The sequence below is a fragment of the Microchirus variegatus genome, assembly GCF_963457635.1.
Source record: "Microchirus variegatus genome assembly, chromosome: 17".
NCBI classification, from domain to species: Eukaryota; Metazoa; Chordata; class Actinopteri; order Pleuronectiformes; family Soleidae; genus Microchirus; species Microchirus variegatus.
In genome coordinates, this window is record NC_139818.1 from 736,484 (window position 1) to 757,513 (window position 21,030).

At 43.2% G+C, this 21,030-nt stretch overlaps 1 protein-coding gene across 1 annotated transcript in view; it reads left to right on the top strand.

Moving 5' to 3' along the window:
* Positions 1-21,030, top strand: part of arb2a (ARB2 cotranscriptional regulator A) — a 140,211-nt gene that overhangs the window by 32,674 nt on the left and 86,507 nt on the right. The gene's annotated exons all lie outside the window — the stretch shown is intronic.

Consider the following 21,030-nt stretch of genomic DNA (forward strand, 5'->3'; position numbering starts at 1 on the left):
TGTTCATGTTTCCTCACAAAACCTATTATTATTGATATTATATTAATATAAGGATAATGCAGCACAGTGACACATTCAGAGTGAGCTGTGAATCTTTTGTTTCCAGGACACATCACACTCTCCTAAAGCTTTGAAATAACACGCGTGTTCACATGGAATCAGATCTGTGTCAGGATTGTGAAATAATCATTGATTTTCCCCCTTTTTGCACACAGCATCACATCTGAAACAAGTTGATTAAGCTCATTATGCAACCCCATGGTAGGCTTTTATAACGCTGCTCCTGAGTCTGTGTGCGATGCTATGAATTGATAGTTTACATATATCTGATGCCAAGGGCACGACCAAGGGCTCATGAATGAGAGATGAAAAGAAGTAGAAGTGGAGCAAGAGAGGAAGAGAGAGAGAGATGTGTTTTTTCTTCTTCTTCTTCTCATCCTTGCCACTGCCTAATTAGCCTGCTACACAGCTGCAGGGATGAGGTTCAATAGTTTGCCATTGAGATACAACCATGAAAAACCTGGATTACCTGCTTTACCGTCCACCAGAATCTGGTATTACAAGAATTACGAGTATCAAGTGTCTTGTTCAGCAACCTGGAAATCAAAGGCAGTCTGGGTGTAGTCAGGTGGATGGAGATAAAAGCTGTTGTTCTGAGGAGACACGCTGGATTACTCTGGGAGAAGATGGAGAAGCTGAAGAGCTTTATGTGCAGTGGAAGAGACCACTTTTACACTGAAAATACAAAGTGGTAACGAGATCAGGATCGAGATCAGGATCAGGATCAGGATCAGGATCAGGATCAGGATCAGGATCAGGACTCGTGTCACTGAGAACAGGTTTTGTCTGAGAACTTAAGAGAATGATCAGACATGAGCTCATCGTTAGATTTGATATTTACAGACGCTCAGTTTTGTTCTTCTCTATGTTTTTACTTTTGTTTTAGACTCAGACTCAGAAATCATTGGTAACAGAAGAACAATTCATCTGCAGCAAATAGTCAAATAGTCAAATTGATCCTGATCTGAGTTCAGTTGACTTTAGTTGAGAAAGCAGTGACTTGAAGGTAGAAACATGAACTGTCAGGATGTGATCGTTCATCTTTATATTCTTTATATTGAAAACTGTGTGACGATGGTTTGAATGTCACCGTCCTGTGGTTATATTTAAAAGTTACAGACAACAGCTTTAAAACAGTGAGTATTGAGTTAAAAAACTGAAAAAACTACTTTTTCATACGTCCATCTTTATCTTTAAGTTTGACTGAATGTAAACGTGTTACATCAGAATGGTGTGAAAGAGGAAGCAGAGGTCGCTCACCTGCATTTGTAATCACATTAACGTGTGTGTGTGTGTGTGTGTGTGTGTGTGTGTGTGTGTGTGTGTGTGTGTGTGTGTGTGTGTGTGTGTGTGTGTGTGTGTGTGTGTGTGTGTGTGTGTGTGTGTGTGTGTGTGTGTGTGTGTGTGTGTGTGTGTGTGTGTGTGTGTGTGTGTGTGTGTGTGTGTGTGTGTGTGTGTGTGTGTGTGTGTGTGTGTGTGTGTGTGAGCAGATGGATACAGAGATGCCCCTAATGTATTAAAGCATAATAAAGAACAGCGTATTAAAATTCCATTTATCTTTCTTCCCCAAGTTCATTCTGATTAACTCATCAGATAAAAACATGATCTCTTCTCACTCTGATAACAGATTCACCTCACTGTAACATTCATTATGATGTTTTTACCTTTAATTATGATGAATCTAGAGATTTAAGGAAAGGGAAACAGCAGAGAACATGTCATGTTTTTCTCTGGATGTGGGTGTTTTGTTGGTGGTGTTTTTGGGCTGGAGCTGTGTAGACACACACACACACACACACACACACACACACACACACACACACACACACACACACACACACACACACACACACACACACACACACACACACAGAGCAGAGTGTAGAGGGTTAGATGGGGCTAATGAAGTTGTCAGAGGCGTGTAGCACTGAGGCTGATGGGAGGGCCTGCCACGCAGCCAATAGCGAGACTCCGTCTGTGATCAGTGGAGCATGATGGGAGACCACCCTGCACAGCAGAGAGTGCTGAGGCCGCCACAGTCTGCAGATCAAAGAGCTGCTGCTGCAACACACCAGCAATTAGACAGAGATGATGCAGCAGCAGCTTCAGCAACAGAGAAACACACCTTTCTACTTTGACTCACACCTGCGTCAAAGTAGCACCTAGTGTGTGTGTGTGTGTGTGTGTGTGTGTCTGTGTGTGGCTGTGTGTCTGTGTGTGTGTGCGTGTGAACTTTTTAAACCAAGAACCACCAGAGATAATGTGATAATAACCATCATCACCAACGTTAAACACTGTGTTGTAAACATGAGGAAAAGTCATCTCCAGACCTGGACGTGGTTAGATGTTGTCAGTGCAGGTAAATGAGTCTGTTGTTCATGTTAGATGTTGCTGCTCCTCACAACTGTCCTTTAATGACAGCAGCACATGTTCAGTGATTATCTGACACTTCATACAACTTTATTTTACTATTAGATTTTCTTTTGTGCATTTTCAGATTTCCTTTCCTCACTCTCCTCCAGCTGCTCAAACTAATACAAATCCCCCTCTTTCTATCTGACTCTGTGATTAATAACCTGATTATTGTCAGAAGCAGCGACACAGGGTCAGTGTGGTCGTATTGTTCTGTTTAAGCAGATAATAACACATGAAGCAGAGCTGTGCAGTGTTCAATAATAATATACATCACAGCATCGATACAGGACAGATTTAATATATATATCCATCACATTTATGTATTTAACTCACTTGGAGATGTAGCAGCCATAACTGTGGCCTCAGATTTACAAAAATAAAACTTTTACATTATAATCACAGATGTAAAAATACATGCTTCAATTTTCTTATTTTGTAGACGTGGACAAACATCAGGTCAGAACATGTGAAGCTAACTCTCTGAGGGAGATTTAAAGACAAATATAAGGAGTGGAGGAGGACAGGTGAATAATCCAGGTCCTCAGATTATGGGATGGTGTATGGATGAACTGTGTGTGAACCAGTGCTGCTGGTGGTGAAGCTGAGCCCAGCAGTCGTCCATGTCCTCTATAGCTCAGAGTAATACTTAAACAGACTGATATTGATATTGACCGGAGGAGGAGGAGGAGGCTGAGGAGGAAGATGAGGAGGAGGAGGAGTTTAGTGCACGTTTGTATCCAGTGGAGGGAGAAATATTCAAATCCTCAGTTTCCATTCAAACATGTACGAGTGTTAGTTAGTTACATCTGGAGGACGTCAGTGGATTATTATTGAGTTATCTGTGTTTTCTCCATGTTTCTTCATATTAGTGTTTATTTACACATCAGATTAATGTGTGGGATTATGAGACGATGAAAGACAGAGGAAAGTTATTGAAGTCATAATATAGAACATGGATTTGAGAGGAGAAAAAATAAAACACTGTTTGGTGTCGATGTTAACTGTGACCCCGCCCACTGCGAGTGTGTTTGTGAGAAAGTGTGTGTGTGTGTGTGTGTAGAATAATAAAAATAAGATAATAAATACCTCAAATAATACTAGATGTTTGTAGTATTTTGTAGATGCTGCATATGAAATCTTTGATGTTAATGAAAATTATTAAATGTTTATTTCACTGTTTTTGGTGCAGTCAGCAGCAGCTGTGTGTGTGCGTGCATGCGTGTGTGTGTGTGTGTGCGTGTGCGTGTGTGTGTGTGTGGTCAGGCTGGTTTGGCAGGTGAGCAGACGTTAGCTTCAGGCTGCTGCTGTGTTACCTTTTGATAGAACAGAACCTTTTGTGGAACACACATGGTTATGTTCCTCATCTCCCTTAAACTGTCAGTGTGTGTGTGTGTGTGTGTGTGTGTGTGTGTGTGTGTGTAATCTCTTCAGGCCTTTTATCATCTCTCTTCCTCAGATCTTTCCTTTTCTTATACTCTTGTGTTTTTTCTTCCTCTGAATAATATTAAAAGTGAGCGGCAGAGCAGCAGAGGACAGATGTGTGTGTGTGCGTGTGTGTGTGAGAGGAGCTCCAGCTGCTCTACCACATCACACAGATAGGTGGCAGTATACTGTCAGGCTAGATCAAGACTTTACTCCCCATTCCCTTTGCTGCCTCCTCCCTCTTATCTATCTATCTATCTATCTATCTATCTATCTATCTATCTATCTATCTATCTATCTATCTATCTATCTATCTATCTATCTATCTATCTATCTATCTATCTATCTGTTTTATTCATATTTTCTTCTGTTTAATACATATTATTATGAGTAATATTTTTATTGTTATTATAATAATTATTATAATATAAAGTCATGGATTCCACAGTCCCCCCCCCCCCTCCACCACCAGGAGGTGCCTGCTGCTTAAATGTTAAAATGTGTTGGTGTTAGCACTCGTTAGCATCGACGTGGCTCTTCATTTCTCTGTGTCTGATATGAGCTGCTGCGTTAAAGGATTGATGGACAAGAAATTGTCATACTGCGTCGCAGCTGTGACTCAGAACCAGGAAATGATGTGAGCAGATAAGTACACGGGCCTGTGCATGTGTGTGTGTGTGTGCACGTGCATGTGGACACACACACACGCACACACAGTGTTTGCCCAGATCAAGGCCGAGGCTCTGATGGACCAGAGGGAGATCAGGCTCAGAGCTCCTATGGAAATAGATGCTTTGTCATAGAAACACCCATCGTTCTTCCCCAGAGACTCACTACTGTGGTGGTATCTGCACACACTCTTAGTTTCTTCTCTCTGCTTGTTCTTTAACTTGCAATGACACACACACACGCACGCACACACACTCTTTCTTCAACTTTCCTGTTCTCACTTGTTTTGACATCATTTACACAGTGAATGTACTTTTCATTGACACATTGATGAGATGAAAATCCTCCAGTGTGTGAGTGAGTCTGCTGTGACAGGAGCAGGTGATGTAGTTTATATATATATACATATATATATATATTAAGTATATAAATGTACACACACAGTGATGAATGAATACAGTGACAGCAGCTGTAGTTGACTGACTTTAAAACAGTTTTGTAAATGTTCGTTATGTGTGTTTGTCTAAATATTCAAATGATCCCATATTTATTCCCTTCACTCCTGAGGTTGTTGTTGTTGTTGTTGTTGTGTTGGGATGACGTTGTTTCCCTGCAGCGTTTCTTTTCTTTTCTTTGTCTTTTTTAAAAATGCCACCAAATATTGCCAAAGCTATCTGGTTATTAAGTTATGTGTTTTGTAGTTTATCCAACACAACATTACACAACATTACACAACACAGTTAAAGTCCGCTGAATAATCAACAGAATAATAATAAAGCTTGTTATGAAGCTTTATTATTTCCCTGCAGTTCATTCTTCTTCTCTTCTCTTAAAGCACTGGATTCAGCAGTTATTTCCATCGCTCTTTATCTCTTCATGATGGTTTTTGAAGCGTTTGTGTGAAGCGTCTAAGCCTCAGTGTGAGGTAGATGAAAATAACACAAAGTAAAAGCACTGAGCCTGGACTATTACTGGACACCTGGAGATGCTCTTTCTGTCGTTCACGTTCCCTCGCTAATGTTAGCAAACCCCACTGTAGGCAGCATCATAAGGAGATTATGAGTAATTGTAAGTGTGTATGTTTTTTTGAAGGGGGTGGTGTGTGTCTGAATGGACTGGCCCTCCCCCATCAAGTGGCTTTGCCCGGCCCGCCTGCCCCCCCACTGAGCCGGGTTTGATTCTGGCAGAGGCGGAGCTGTCAGAGATCAACACACGGACACGCCCCCTCTTTGCATCGCAGGAGTAACTGTGTGTGTGTGCGTGTGCGTGTGTGCGTGTGCGTGTGCGCGCGTGTGTGTGTGTGTGTGTGTGTATAAATGCACACCATAGTTTCCTTAAAGTAAAGAGAAACTTCAACTGAAACAAATACAGTGAGATATTTTTATAAATGTGTTCCTTTTATTGAATTCATTGTTTTTGCAGCACTCTTTAAATCTGCTGAAATACATATTTCTATTGAAGGTTGGTGATGAGTGATCGTCAAACCGCCTGTGAAATGTCAGAATTATTAAGAACAATTTTTATGTCCAAAAATGTCCACTTAGTGACTTCCTCTGTCCCTTTTTCCTGGAAGTCCTGAGGTTCTACCGTAATGACAAGAATATAGGTGCAAAACTCTATTTCTCTGCTTTCTGTTGTCCATCTGATATCACAAACGCTCGAGGCGTTACGGTGATGAGGAGAACTCATGCCACTTCCTGTCTGTGATGACAGGATGAAACAGAAGTGTTAAAATACTCCCTCTGTTTCCCTCTGTCAACAAACTTTTACACTTGTTTTCATTGAGTCTCATCGAGCAGAAGAAATGATAAACTAATGCATTTAAAGCTCAGGAGGGTCAGTCAGAGTCAGACTGTGGAGAGTCAGGGAAGACCAGGGTCAGGGAAGACCAGGGTCAGGGAAGACCAGGGTCAGGGAAGACCAGGGTCAGGGAAGACCAGGGTCAGGGAAGACCAGGGTCAGTTCTGACAAACATGTCTGACAGACCTGAAGTGTGGAGGGGGCGGAGCCACAGAGGTTGTATCCTGCAGATTAGAGTGATGCACCCTGCCATACACACAGGATGAGCTTTTCAACAGAACACTGTGCCCTGACCATGACTCTGTGTGTGTGTGTGTGTGTGTGTTCATGTTCATGTGTACGTGTGTTCATGTGTGTGTGTGTTCGTGTGTGCTGATGTGTGTGTGCTGATGTCAGAAAGAGGCATGCAGGCTCGTTGTGATGGGTAACGGCTGCATAAACTTTTCACCCCACTTTCTCATGTGATCAGACTGAAACAGCATTCCACAGAGAATGCATGCGCCGTGCACCTGTGTGTGTGTGTGTGTGTGTGTGTGTGTGTGTGTGTGTGTGTGTGTGTGTGTGTAGCTAATAGCAATAAGAGCAGTGGACTGTGGATTACCTCTCGTTCAGACAATTATCTTTCCACCGGTCAATTCAAGGTCACTTTTACAAATGCGTGGACTTGGCAGCAAACATGCTTCAATCAAGTGTGTGTGTGTGTGTGTGTGTTAGTGTGTGTGTGTGTGTGTGTGAATGAAAGCACTGTTCACAGCACACACACACATATATATGATCTTATGTCATGTATATTTTTATATTTTCCCTCACTTGGGTCTGAGTCTTTGCTCACTTGTCACATGACTGATTCACATGTGGCGTGAATGAGTCCTGATGATGTTTGGAGCTTATTTAATAGTTTGTGCTCGTGCATGTGTCCGTGCTCGTGCATGTGTCTGTGCTTGTGCATGTGTCCGTGCTCGTGCACGTGTCCGTGCTCGTGGGTGTGTCTGTGCTCGTGCATGTGTCCGTGCTCGTGCATGTGTCCGTGCTCGTGCATGTCGTGCTTGTGCGTGTGCCCGTGCTCGTGCATGTGCTCGTGTGTGTGCTGGCTCTTTAGCAGCGTGCCGCGTCTCAAGCCCCTTATTCTTGGATAATTGTGCTGCAAGTCTTCAGCCTCCCCTTTAGCCTGAAAACCAAGCTCATTGCGGGCCCCAAAGAGCCCCCCCACAAGGTAAAGAGAGGGAGGGAGAAAAAAAAATCCCAAGTTGTCCTTGTGCATAAAAGTAGATTCTACTCTCCAACACCTTTTCAAATTAATATTTGTGATGGGCGCCATTCTGCCAGCCCCAGTTTCTGTTCCCTGCCTTTGTTCCTGCGTTTGATGTAATGGAGGCAAGGACAAAGAGGAGAGCAGGCAGAGTGTGTGAAAATGGTAGTTAAGTGGGCTTAAGGGCTCCTTCAGTACCTTGTGAAAGGCCTGGACCCTGAATAGGACCCTCGCACCGCTAAGCTGTAGTGCAGTAAACAAGACAGGTCCGGCACAAAGGTGCGTCTCAAATGAGCACAGACACCTCCTCCTCCTCCTCCTCCTCCTCCTCCTCTTTCTCCTCACCCTGTCTCACCCTACTCCCCCCCCCCAGACTCTGACATCTGGCCAATCCCAAGATCTGTCTGAGTCCCCCCAAACCCCCCCCCCCTCACACTCCCTGTTTTTGAAGGAGAGCATTTTTTTGCTCTCCCTCATATCTTTTCTCTTGTTCTTTAGTGTTTCTTAGCACTCTGATGTGTGTGTGTGTGTCTCTCTCTGTGTGTGTGTGTGTGTTGTGGTGGCGGTCCCGGCCCGGGCAGCTCACTCCCCCTGGCCGACCGGGTCCCCAGTGCTTGGGCGGTTCGGCTCTTTTGTTGAGTTAATTGCAGTGAGGATAATGTGCTGGTCTCTCTGAGGTCCACCAAAGACAATTAGACAATCCCAAGAATTTAATGAGACACCAGCAGCACCAATCCCCTGTCCTCTGCTTTGACAAACACCCTGCTCTCCACTGGCACTGCCTGTGATGTTGTGAGGAGGGGGTTGTGATGCAGGTTGTCGGTCTGTGTGTGTCTGTGTGTGTGTGTTTACCACATTGTTGCTCTGCCCATCATTGAAATTACCACAGGGAAAAGACTCCGAGATAAGGTAGAAGGAAAAAAAAGCACCTATCAGAGTGAATTCTGTGAGTCGTCCATGTCTTCGGCCTGTTTCACCATGGGATGGATTCTCATCTGAGAAACTGCTCTTCCTGGACAGGACAGTCTTTCTGGGAATGTGGTGTAATTATTAAGAGCGATTATCCTGTTCAGCCGCTGAAGGGACGCAGCACTTGACGGTGTCATCCTCCAAAAGAAGAGGGATTGCAGGGGGGGTCTGGGTGATAGAGCAAACCCTGGGTGGCCCTTTAAGGACGTCTCCCCTCTCTTACTCTCACTCTCTCTGGTTCTGTGTCTATTCTGTCTCCATTATTTCTCCCATGGTGTTCCTTTTCGCTCTTTCTCCCTTTTCTCTTTTCCTGTCATACATTCTGTGGTGGACTCCTTTAGGACGGCTCTTTGGATCACACCGAGCTAAAGCTGCAAATATCCAGAAGTGATTCATTATATCTGTGTGCTGGGCTCACGTGGACATTAATTAATAATATCACTTTGCCCTTGTCAAGTACCTGTAATTCACAACCTTAAAACCTACACTTGTACCAGAGTTTTTTTGTTTTCTGTCACTGCTGCTTCTCTCTCTCTCTCTCTGGCTAATCATGGTGTTCCAACAAAAGACGGCGCTCCATTATTGCATGTGTTCGTCCCAGAAGAAAGGAAATGAGAGCGGGACAGAGGGTGGCCGTGCCCTGACACCGCACTATTAATCTTCCAGTAAAGCCTTGTCAGGCAGAAACGGACACAAATGGATCACTCCCATTAACTGAGGGAGTGTAGGTAAGGGCTTTAACAAGCGTTTACCAGAGTCCATTTTCTCACTAATGAAGAGGGGGAATACGCCACCTCCCAGCCAAAGCTGCCACAGCGCTCTTAAAGCTCTGGATGAAGAGGCTAAAAAGAAGTAAGAAGAAGGAGGAGGAGGAGGAGGAGGAGGAGGAGGAGGGAGGAGAATAAAGAGCTCACATGTTGGATCAGGCGTGATGAGAGATTAAAGTTGTGGACGTCTTCTCCATCTTCTCTAAGACTTCTCTGAGAAGTTAGTTTTCAGCTTCTTCACTCATCACAAAGTCTGTCCTCTCTCACTGAGGTCCAACCATTTGGGTAAAATAATAATTGGGGATTTTTCTGACGTACATTGATTTTCAATATAACTTTTTAAAAGAATCTCAGTCAAAACTACAACTAAAGACCGAGTTTGATGACGTCAGTAAGATGTTGTGAGCTGTACAACATCATGGAATCATCCGTCAGGAACAAATAAAAATACTAATAATTAAAAGTACCCACACAGGCTAACCAGCAGTACTGAATACTTCCTTAAAGCAGAAACAGGTAAAAGTGATGACGTCATTATAATAATGATCAATTTGACCTGGATCTTTAATTTATATTTCTGTAATATTTCTTTGTTCCTTAACAAAATAAATAACATTACTCTTGTTGTTTTTGGACATTTTAATACATAATTATTATAAATTACAAAGGTCAAGCTTCAGCTCAATATCTTTGATAGCATCAAAAACATGACATCATTATAGTCAAAGTCATGGCTCTAAAATATCATGATGAAATATCACAATATAAAGTTTTAGCTCCACCTCCACTGAACAGTTCTGAAGGAAACAATGAAAACCTGAACAAATATAGAAAACTATTCATTTATGATTTTTCATCCAACTGCATCTTTAATTAATTCTTTTTTTTTTAAATGTTTGACCACGTTTACATTAAAATGTGTTAAAAAACACATGTGGCTGTAGATGATTCACACAGTTTCCATGGTGGTATTTTCAAATAGATGTTTTCATACACAGGGATTCACAGAGGAAGGAGGACGACAGTGGAGTCATCTCTATTTTTAATTTAGTTCATTGATGAACTTTGTTTTAAACCTGTGTTTAAGTCTGATCCACCTATTTACACCGCTGTATTTTATATTATATATATTATAATAACTTTGATCATGTTACTTGAGAACATGTTCTCTCCTGGTTCTTGGTATATAAACTTTATATATACTGTATATGTTAATCTAGTTTGGTGTCCTGAGAAGAAGAAGAGCTGCTGTGTGAGTGTTTGTGAAAACCAGAGAAGACGTGATGTCGTCTCTGGATGTGAGTGAGACGGTGAATAATGGCTTCTGAAAAACCACATGATAATAAGAGATGTGCTGGAAACTTATCAAGGATCAAGCTGTGGTTCCACAGTGTCGTTCATCACCAGCTCTGCACACGTCACACTGTTTTCACTGCAGTCAGTGAACATGCAAACACATTTTACATCTGACAGACTCTGGTCTACAATACTGTTCTAGTGTTGTCGTAAACACTGTCTGTCTGTCTCTGTCTCTGTCTCTGTCTGTCTCTGTCTCTCTCTCTGTGTCTGTCTGTCTGTCTCTCTCGCTCTGTCTGTCTCTCTCTCTTCAGACATGAAGCATGTTGTTTGCTTCCTGATTGTCTTTCCTCATCCTTTCCATCCATGTGTGAAAGCCTGTGTGTCAGTGCTTTGTTGTGCATCAAATGTCTGATAAGACAGTGATATCTGTAGATGGATGAGTTTGCCTTTTGTTTTCCTCTGTGTTAAACGACTGTTAACAATGAGACGGTGAGAGAAGAGACTGAGACTGAGTCTGAGACTGAGACTGAGACTGAGACTGAGTCTGAGACTGAGACTGAGACTGAGACTGAGACTGAGACTGAGTCTGAGACTGAGTCTGAGACTGAGTCTGAGACTGAGACTGAGTCTGAGACTGAGACTGAGACTGAGACTGAGTCTGAGACTGAGACTGAGTCTGAGACTGAGTCTGAGACTGAGACTGAGTCTGAGACTGAGACTGAGACTGAGTCTGAGACTGAGACTGAGACTGAGACTGAGACTGAGACTGAGTCTGAGACTGAGACTGAGTCTGACTCCAGATCAGTGCAGCCACAACACTTATTAAAGAGATAGCAGCACTCACTGACCTGGTGATACCACTGAAGGAGCTGGAGAGGGAGACGAGGAAGGCCCGGTGTGTGTGTCTGTGTGTGTGTTTGTGTGTGTGTTATCACTGTCTCCCCGGGGAAACTACCAGACGAGTAGAAGACTTCACCTTCCTCCTCCTCGACAAACCCCCTCCCTGTCTTTCCTCGCACTCCCCACCCCCCCCCCCCCCCACGCCCCAAACATTTTTAATTATATCTTCTCCCAAGTAGTGCGGCTCAGTAACCAAGGAGCTGACATTGATGCATGTGCTGATAAATCCGCAAACACTGGAAACAAGATTAACAAAGATTTTGAGGAAAGGGTGACAGCTAATTTTGCGCAATGGTCGGCGCCTCATTCAAGAGTGATGTTTTTGATAGAGCGAGCCACGCCTGAGAATTCATGCTCTGTGGGGGGGGGGGGGGGGTGGAGTTCCGCGGCATTTGCACTTTTTTAGATTGTTCTCTTTATTTAATCTTTCCAGTCATCGTTTCGTCCTCGCTCTGATGTTTGTTTTTCATATTTGTTCTTACTGTCGTGTACAGGAGGTTGACAGGAGCTCACGACTGTAACGCTGCACTGTGAAGCATGACCACACTAACTTTAGAAGTTTGTGTGTTTGTGCTCTTTAGTTTCATTCTGTGTGTGTTCACTTGTATTTTACCTTTTTCTGGACCCTGACCTGGTCCTGATGAGGCAGAACCTCAATTCTGAAGAACTGTTTACGGAGCTGATCACCGCCAACAACGTCACTGCCAAACTATAAATACGTCATATCTTAATACACAAACACCACATGTTTAGACTCTAAATGGATAATTTCTCGCCTCAAATGATCTTAAAACTGTGTTCAGTGACACAGAAACAGAACAACAGTATTTCTCTCTCAGACGCCATTGCTCGCTGTAGCCAGAAGCACAACAACCTTGTGTAGCGACCCCTACTGATCGGGCGGGAAATTGCAGTGTGTATCCGTCACCATGACAGAGAACTATGAAGGCTGGAGGGTCTCTGTGGTTACACAGTCAGAGAACTATAATGTGGCCTTTAGTTGCAATCGTCCATTTGAATGCAGTGTCCTCAAAACATTTGCTCCACAAACCTGTGTGTGTGTGTGTGTGTGTGTGTGTGTGTGTGTATTGGTGTGTGTTAGTGCCCATCTGATGTGTGTGTGATGTAATCAGCGGTGTGTATTGTGGAGTCGCTGACATGTCACTGCAGACTCGTGGTCTTTACTCTCGACCCACAGACACTGATCCACAGAGCTGTGACAGAGATATCAGTCTGCACACACACACACACACACACACGCACACACACGCACACACACACACACACACACACACACACACACACACACACACACACACACACACATACACACACACACACACTAGGAAAGAGATGATAACAATCACACTTCCACAGCTGATTCCCTGTTTCTCATGAAGAATCCTCACCATCTCCCTCCTCTAATCTCAGGTCTCTGCAGGAGAAACATCTTGTAGATTTATTTTCTCCTCCTTCTTTTTCCTCCTCTCTTCTCCTCTCCTCTCCTCTCTTCTCTTCTCTCCTCGTCTCAGAATCACCTCCCTGTCTTCATCTGTTGGCAGCTGACGGCTTCTTTCACTTTTCTTTGTCAGTTTCTTCTTCTCTCTCTCTTTTTCACCCCCCCATCTGCTTTCTCTTTTGTTTGCCTGGCCCCTCTCCCATCCCAACTTGATAATGAGGAATGTGGTGTGACCCTGACCTCCATCGGCCCAGCGTCCACCTCCGACCCCTCCAGGTGACCCCCGCTCCCTGTTTTGACAGCTTGATTAATTACCCAGTCTTATGATTTATGAGAAAAGCTCCATGTAAAAATAATAGACAACAGGTGGTCTTAAAACAGAGCTCTCACTGAGGCCGAGGGTGAGGGAGAGCGAGGATGTGTTTTACAGACGCTCTCCATGCTTAATTGCTCTCAACCTCTTTCTGAAGGCTGCGTCGGGTTAACAGGAGAAGGTCTGCTGCTCCGTGGTCTCTGCAGTCGCCTCACTGTGGATTTGTCTGTGTGGTGAGAGGATGAAGGGGATTCCAACATACATGTGTAGCTCCATGTGTGAGCTGTGGAGCAGAAACACGACCATGTGGTAATGACACTATGGAAACTGTGTTGGAACACGCACACACACAAGCACGCACACACACACACACACACACACACACACACACACACACACACACACACACACACACACACACACACACACACACACACACACACACACACACACACACACACACACACACACACACACACACATAGACTCTTTTCTAGGTTACATCCCATGAAAGTAAGCAGAGTAAATGGCACAGGACAGAGCAGCCACAGTGTTTACCCTTCACACTTCAAACACAGCTCCTGATTGGCTGTCGACCCGCCGTGACTCATGGACCTGTAGTGCAGCTCCACTTAGAGAGAGGTCAGCCTGTGTGTGTGTGTGTGTGTGCTAATACCATGGCCTTCAGATTTATTGCCAATTTCCATGAATACGGCCTGTTCCTCTCTGACTGTGTGCAGATACAGATGAATATTTTACACATACTGTATGAGATCAAATTTCATCTGTTGAAAGGTCAAAGTTAACATGAAATATAACTCAGACACTCTTCCTCTGCCACAGCGTCGGCAGGACCACCAGTTCTCTGCGTGGCTCTTCTTATATCAGGTCACAATAACAGGCCGAGGCTGAAGGGATTCCTCTGTGACCTTTGACCTGTAGAGGTCACCACTGTCCTGTGATGTTCACTAAGATTAATTCCTCGTGTGAAACGGCGTAGACTCATTATTCACTCACACAATGACAATTACTGGTGGATGACACTCACGACAACAGCTCACCTACATGTGTGTTTACTTCACAGTGGATTATTATTATTATTATAATTATAATATGTAAGAATATGAGTGAAGTGACACAGATGAAGTCACATTATTAGGCACAGAGCACAGGAGAGACTGCTTTGGTTTTTAGACTCAGCCACTTCAGTCTTAAGTCTTTTGAATAAGTGTTTGTAGGTTACTGTTACAGCTGTATTCTGTTGTAGAATAGAATAGAATAGACTTTTATTGTATTGTATTGTGTACAACGAGTGCCACTCCCTTTGGTGCAATTTGCATTCAAGTATAAATAACATTAAAAGAAAATACAATTTGTTAAAAATGTTTACATTTACATGTTTGCTCAACAAAATTCCAAAAATACACAAAAAAGTAGTACAAAGACGCACCGAGTGTGTGTATGTGTGTGCGCGTGTGCAGATAGTGAAGCAGAAACATTGATGGACAGATCTCTTTAAGAATTCACCTTCTCTACTTCATATTTTCTACAGTCATGTTCAGATTTTAAATACAAGCTCAGTTTTTCTTTGTCTTCCCTCCTTTCCTTCCTTCCTTCCTTGGAGTTATTAGTGGCCTTCAGGACAGCGTTGCCCCTGGGATGCCTCCTCCTCCTCCTCCTGTACCTCCTCAGACCCCCCCCCCCCCCACACTCTGCTCTCCCTGATTTATACATTAAATAGTTAGGCAGGAGGGCAGGAGGCACCTATCCTTCCATGATCTATATCTCTCTGTGCCCTCATTAAAAATACATGTGTATGCTTAGGGGAGACAATATAGAATATATAAATCAAAATGCTAACGGCATCAGAATAAGCCTCCTGTATTTATTTCCCCACAGCTTTTCCTCTGTGGGCTGAGGTCTCTTCCTCCTCACTGTATCTGTGCATGAACAGCCCATAATATTATCATATACAGCACACTGTACATTTTTATCCATTTATGAAGCAGCAGATTTGATTATGTGTGAGTTAATTGTTAAATATCAGATGTTGTCATGAGCAGAAATGTAACGTGTCGGTGAGTTTACGTCCAGACTTTTATCTTTGCTAAATGACACGTCTGTGAAGGTAAAGGTGGAGAAAACTGATGAATGACTTGTGTAACATTTACTCGCACAATCGATAGCTCTGACAATTTCCACCTGGACGGTGATTAATGCTTCATCCACCCTCAATCTAACAACCCACACACACACACACACACACACACACACACACACACACACACCTCCCTCTGTGTGTGTGTGTCGTGCTGAGAACAGATGAAGCAGGCCTCCCAACTCCTCTGTGTGTGTGTGTGTCACTGTGTGTGTGTGTGTGTGTGTGTGTGCTTGATCAACCATTGAGCATAAATAGAGGCTGAACACATTCACAGACATTGATGATGCTAAATAATTGCCAGATAAAGTGACTTTGTCTTCTCACTGAGTGGAAACTGTGAACGTCTGAGAACAGAAGTAAGATGGAGGGAAACACAGAGGAGTGAAAGAGAAGCTGAGGCGTCTCCACTTTGAACTCCTGTATAAATATTCAGCTCCACATATGAACGACGCCTAAATGAGCCGAGACATTTAGGCCAAGGTTAAAAACCTGGTACTAACTGCAGAGGTAAAGATTAGCCTCAGAGTCTGAGCCAAACTATTGGTGCTCATTAAGATGAAGAGAAAAGATCATCATTACCTCACTCTTTATTTACTTTGACCAAATGAATGTGTGACTACATTAACACAGACTTTGAACCTGAAGGGAGAAGTTGTCTTTTAAGGAGTTTCATTAAATGTGCAGCTGAGCAGTGATTTGTTCAGAATGAACTCTGAGGACATGTGAGAACGTTACTGTTGGATTGTGATTGTTTCATCTGTAGTTATAGTTCATTATCTTCTAAAACAATCGTAGATTATTACTGAACTTTGAATTCCTTTGTGATATCGATTGAATTTCCTCTGTATCATTGAATATTTTGGCACCATGAGTCACGTATGTAACGATGCTTGTGATTGGTCAGGAAGTTACGAGCAGAGACAGGAACGTAAAGAACATGTGAGAACAGGAAGCTGCTGCATGTGTTATTGTATTCTAAGTATGGAATAGAAATGAAGACATTGCTGCTGTATTCAACATCTATGATCAATCTCCATCCCATAATAAGACGAGTAACATCCTGTGTAGAGAGGATTATGAAGAGGATGATTGACAGGTTGAAGACAGTCCAGTCTCATCACTGCTAACATCCACACACACTTTGTCTCTCCATAGACTCTGGAACAACTCCTCCTCCTGTCTTCTCTCAGAGAAACATAGCTGTGTGTGTGTGTGTGTGTGTGTGTGTGTGTGTGTGGTGGGGGGGTGTGTGTTGTTTCCAGACTGGTGCTGTTAAGATGAGAAAGGGGCACCGTGACTTAATCTGACAGTACACTGTGCTGCGATCTGTGTGGTATGTCAGCCTCAGGGAGGGAAAAAGAGAAGGAGAGCAGAGAAAGAGGGGGATGAGACGGATAAAGAGGCTCCTGTAGAGACTGAGACAGAGCAGGGTGGCCCTGACAGAGAGGGGGCGCTCTGCTTATTACTGTGTTCACACCTCTTTATTTATCTCTCTTTCTGCACTAACTTAACTGTGATGTCTAACTTTACGCTAACATTAACGTTGTCATAGGAGTTCACACAGAGCTGCTTAAGCTTCCTCAGTGCAGCAGTGACAGGTGACATTCCTGCGCTGCACACAGGAAGTGATTCGTTTACACTGAGGAAAATGAGACGAGCAGAAGTTGAAGAAAAAGAAGTGAATTCTGCAGCAGTGACCTATGAACTCTTCTTGTCCCCGCCCGCCCATGCACTCCTGCTGTTTACACACAAACGCTCCCTCGGTCAGGTATGATAGTTTTGCTGCACAGCAGAGGCAGAATAATAATAAGTGTGGATTCATTGTGATGCTAAGACTTTGCCGCCGTTTCTTCTGTTAGCCGCTGTGCTCTGTTCTCCATCCTCACTGTAGCCTGCAGACATCCCTCCTCCTCCTCCTCCTCCTCCTCCTCCTCGTCCTCCGCTTCCTCCTCCTCCTCCTCCTCCTCCTCCTCCTCGTCCTCATCTTATTGGGTCTGTTCTGCTCGCTGACCCTTTCCTCTCCTGTCAGTCAAGCCTCGCTAGCAAATCAGGAGCCGTGTGTTGCTGAAACAAGGAAGTGGAGCGAGGGCGGTGGAGAGCGAGGGCGGTGGAGAGCGAGGGCGGTGGAGAGCGGGGATCGCCGCCGCTCGCTGTCAGAAAACCACCAAAGTGGATGTGTTCAGAGCTCAGAGTCCAGTCCTATAGATCACACACTGGTTCTTGTCATGCAAGATGCGTGGATCTGCAAATGTATTGAAATACCTGAATAATGAGAAGGACAGCATTTACATGCTGCCTTTCACACACACACACTTTAGTCAGCGCATGCACCCGTGACCACTATCAGCCGAGCTTTGTACCTGTCGAGTGTGGTCGTCTTCTGAGCCCAGAGCTCTGCTCACCATGAGAGCTCTCACATCAAAGCTCTCTCTCTCCTCTGCTCACACACATTAGACACATTTCATTTCTTTACATGAAACAGAGTCGCCACCGTCTTAAAGGGACGTCTTATTTACTGTCCCTCGTGTCCTCACGTCTCTGCCCTCACACTTCTTCTTTAAAAACGATGCAAACGGAGGAGAAAATAACCAGGTCCTCGTGGTCAAATCTAGAGTATAATTCTGACACAACAGTGACTTAATTCCTCGACGTGTAGTTTTCTAATAATATCTAATATTTAGAATAATTCAAAGCCGTGAAGATGAGAGCAGCTCTGGTCGCCGTAGCAGCGGCGGTCTTTGTTGTTCTATCTGCTGCAGGACAGGTCCACAAAGGAGCGCTAAGCAGAGGCTGCAGCACGGTGATGGGGGGTCTCACAGGGGTCGGGGGGGCCCTCTTGACCGCTGGCCCCAGGGCAGAGACTCAGTGTGGTGGTGGCACAGGGGCACCCGCAGGGCATGGGAAGAGACTTAGCTCCTCGCTACGCTGCAGCAGGAAGACAAGACCGACCCAACAACCAGTGTGTGTGTCACAGTGTGTGTGTGCGTGTGTCACTGTGTGTGTGTGTGTGTGCAGGACAAAGGCAGAGTGACCCGGTGTTAGCTGTGTGTGTGAGAGAGATTTAGCAGCATAAAAAGCAGCCTGACCTCAGGTTTGTGTAAGATTCACACTCTGACAGCTCGTCACAAAACAAAACCCATTTAGCAGGTGTATCCACTCTCTGTGTGTGTGTGTGTGTCTGTGTGTCGGTGTGTGTGTCACTGTGTGTGTCTGTGTGTGTGAGACTTGACAGTTGGCTTGAAACACAAAGACTAAATGACCTAAGTTGAGTCTACGACAGAGAGATTTATCCGTCACAAAACAACACGAGGACCAGGATAAAAACCGTGAGCTCAGACAAAGACGTCGGTGTTTTTACGTCTTTTAAAATATTTGCTTTATCGTATTTAAGATTTAGTTTATTTGATAATTGCAGCACAAAATAATCTCACATTATTTACACGAGAAAATGGTAATTACCATTTATAATGGTAAAATAATTATAAATAAAATAATAATAATAAAAAAAACGAAATTATTATTTTTACAAAAATACAATGGGGATTTTTCTTGGTTGTGTGTGTGTGTGTGTGTGTGTGTGTGTGTTGTGGTCCAGCTCCAGTCTGCTGATGATGGAGTGAAGAAAAATAAGAAAAAGGAAGTGAGTGAACTCTTAGTCAGTGATTGTTTCCGACTCAGAGATGAAGTCGACGGCCTCACGATCCTCTAAATACACTCATGTTCTTCTGGGTGACTGGACGTCTGAGAGGGTTAGCACTGTTAGCTCTGTTAGCACTGTGTTAGCGGTGTTAGCAGAGTCATAGGCCACTGAAGGTTAGCAGGAGGACACTGAGGTTAGTGTTAGTCTGACTGAGGATGAGGCTCATAAACCCTTCACTTCTGACTAAAGTGATAAATGCATCATGAATTTTTTTTCATTGGGTCATTTTTTTTAACTCCAGTATTTGGTAACTTATTGTATTTTATTTATTTGACATTTTATGAATTTAAAATCTTCCTTTCTTTTTAATGTTATTATAATAACAGTGTTGTTTCCATATAAATGTGAGCTGTGATGAGTTATTTTCTCAGCTGCCACCAGTGGGCAGTGGCACAGAGCTGCTGTGATGATGTGAAGCTGCTTCTCTGTCACTGACTCTTTTATTATTCTACAAACTCTCTGTTTCTCACTCTTTCACTCTTTTCTCATCCCTTTTTCTTCTGGTGATTCGTCTAAAAACGTCTGAAACTCTGTATTTTTTATATGTATTTTTACTGCATTCTCACACAGATTAATAAGATTAAATAAATCAAACATAAATATCACACAGGCATTTAAATCATTATTTACATTTTGCGATAAGCTTTACTCTGACATTTAAAGTGTTTATATATATATATATATATATATATATTTTCTTTTTTCTTTTTTCAAAAGAAGATCGGCTTCTTTCCTCAGGACGATGGTTTCTTTTCAGATTATTCAGATTATTTTCCATCACAATAACACGGAGCGAGTGAAGGAAGGAAGTCCAAATGTGAAAGAGAGTGAGAATCAGACTAATTTTATAATCTGAACAAGTGTGAAAGTGTCATTTTGCTGTTGTCAACACACGGCAGGTGTGAAGGGAAAGAGGTGTGTGGCAGGTTTGATGTCGGTGGACACACACACACACACACACACACACACACACACACACACACACACACACACACACACACACACACACACACACACACACACACACACACACACACACACACAATGTGTTAACACTTATTAAGAAAAGAGACGACGGCCTCAAGAGCGATGGAGATTTGAGCTCTGCTGCCTCTTCTTCCTCCGTCTGTGATGTGTGTGTGTGTTTGCACAGGCCGTGTGTGTGTGTGTGTGTGTGTGTGTGTGTGTGTGTGTGTGTGTGTGTGTCTTCAGTGAAACAGGAATCCCTCCATTTCCTGCTTTAGTTTCACAGATCTTGGGACAATAAACAGAGTTAATTAAAAGTTGAAGAAGTCACTTGAGGAAAACTTCCCTTTATCCACACAATGTTTCCCTTCTGTCGTTAGTTTTTAATCATTTTAACTCTTACATTCTTCTCTCTCTTTATTTCTTCATTTTGAAGTGTTTATTGTTTTAAATATTTTGTGTTTTAATATCTTTAAAGTCACACACACACACACTATAGTCGAGTGACTTTCATATTCAGTGACTAAATACTTCTCGCCGACTGAAACCAGTGAATTCTGAACTCTAGTTACTGAAACACTTTCTCAGTGAATTCACAGCTTTTCACACGCGTCAAGTTTCCTTCATTTTCTATTTATTATTTCAGATTTGTGTGTCGTGGTTTTGACGAAGTGAATATTGTCTTTTTCTCTCTCTGATAAAAGAGCGTTCAGCTTGAAAAGAAAAGACAGAATTACGGTTTAGATTTTTCAGAATGATTTAATGAATTTATTTGTAGCAAAGAAATATCACAGGAAAATGAAGGGATTTAAATTAACATAGAAACACAGATAAGAAGGTGATTGTTCTGTGGAGGAAACTATGTTTCATTAATACAGGAA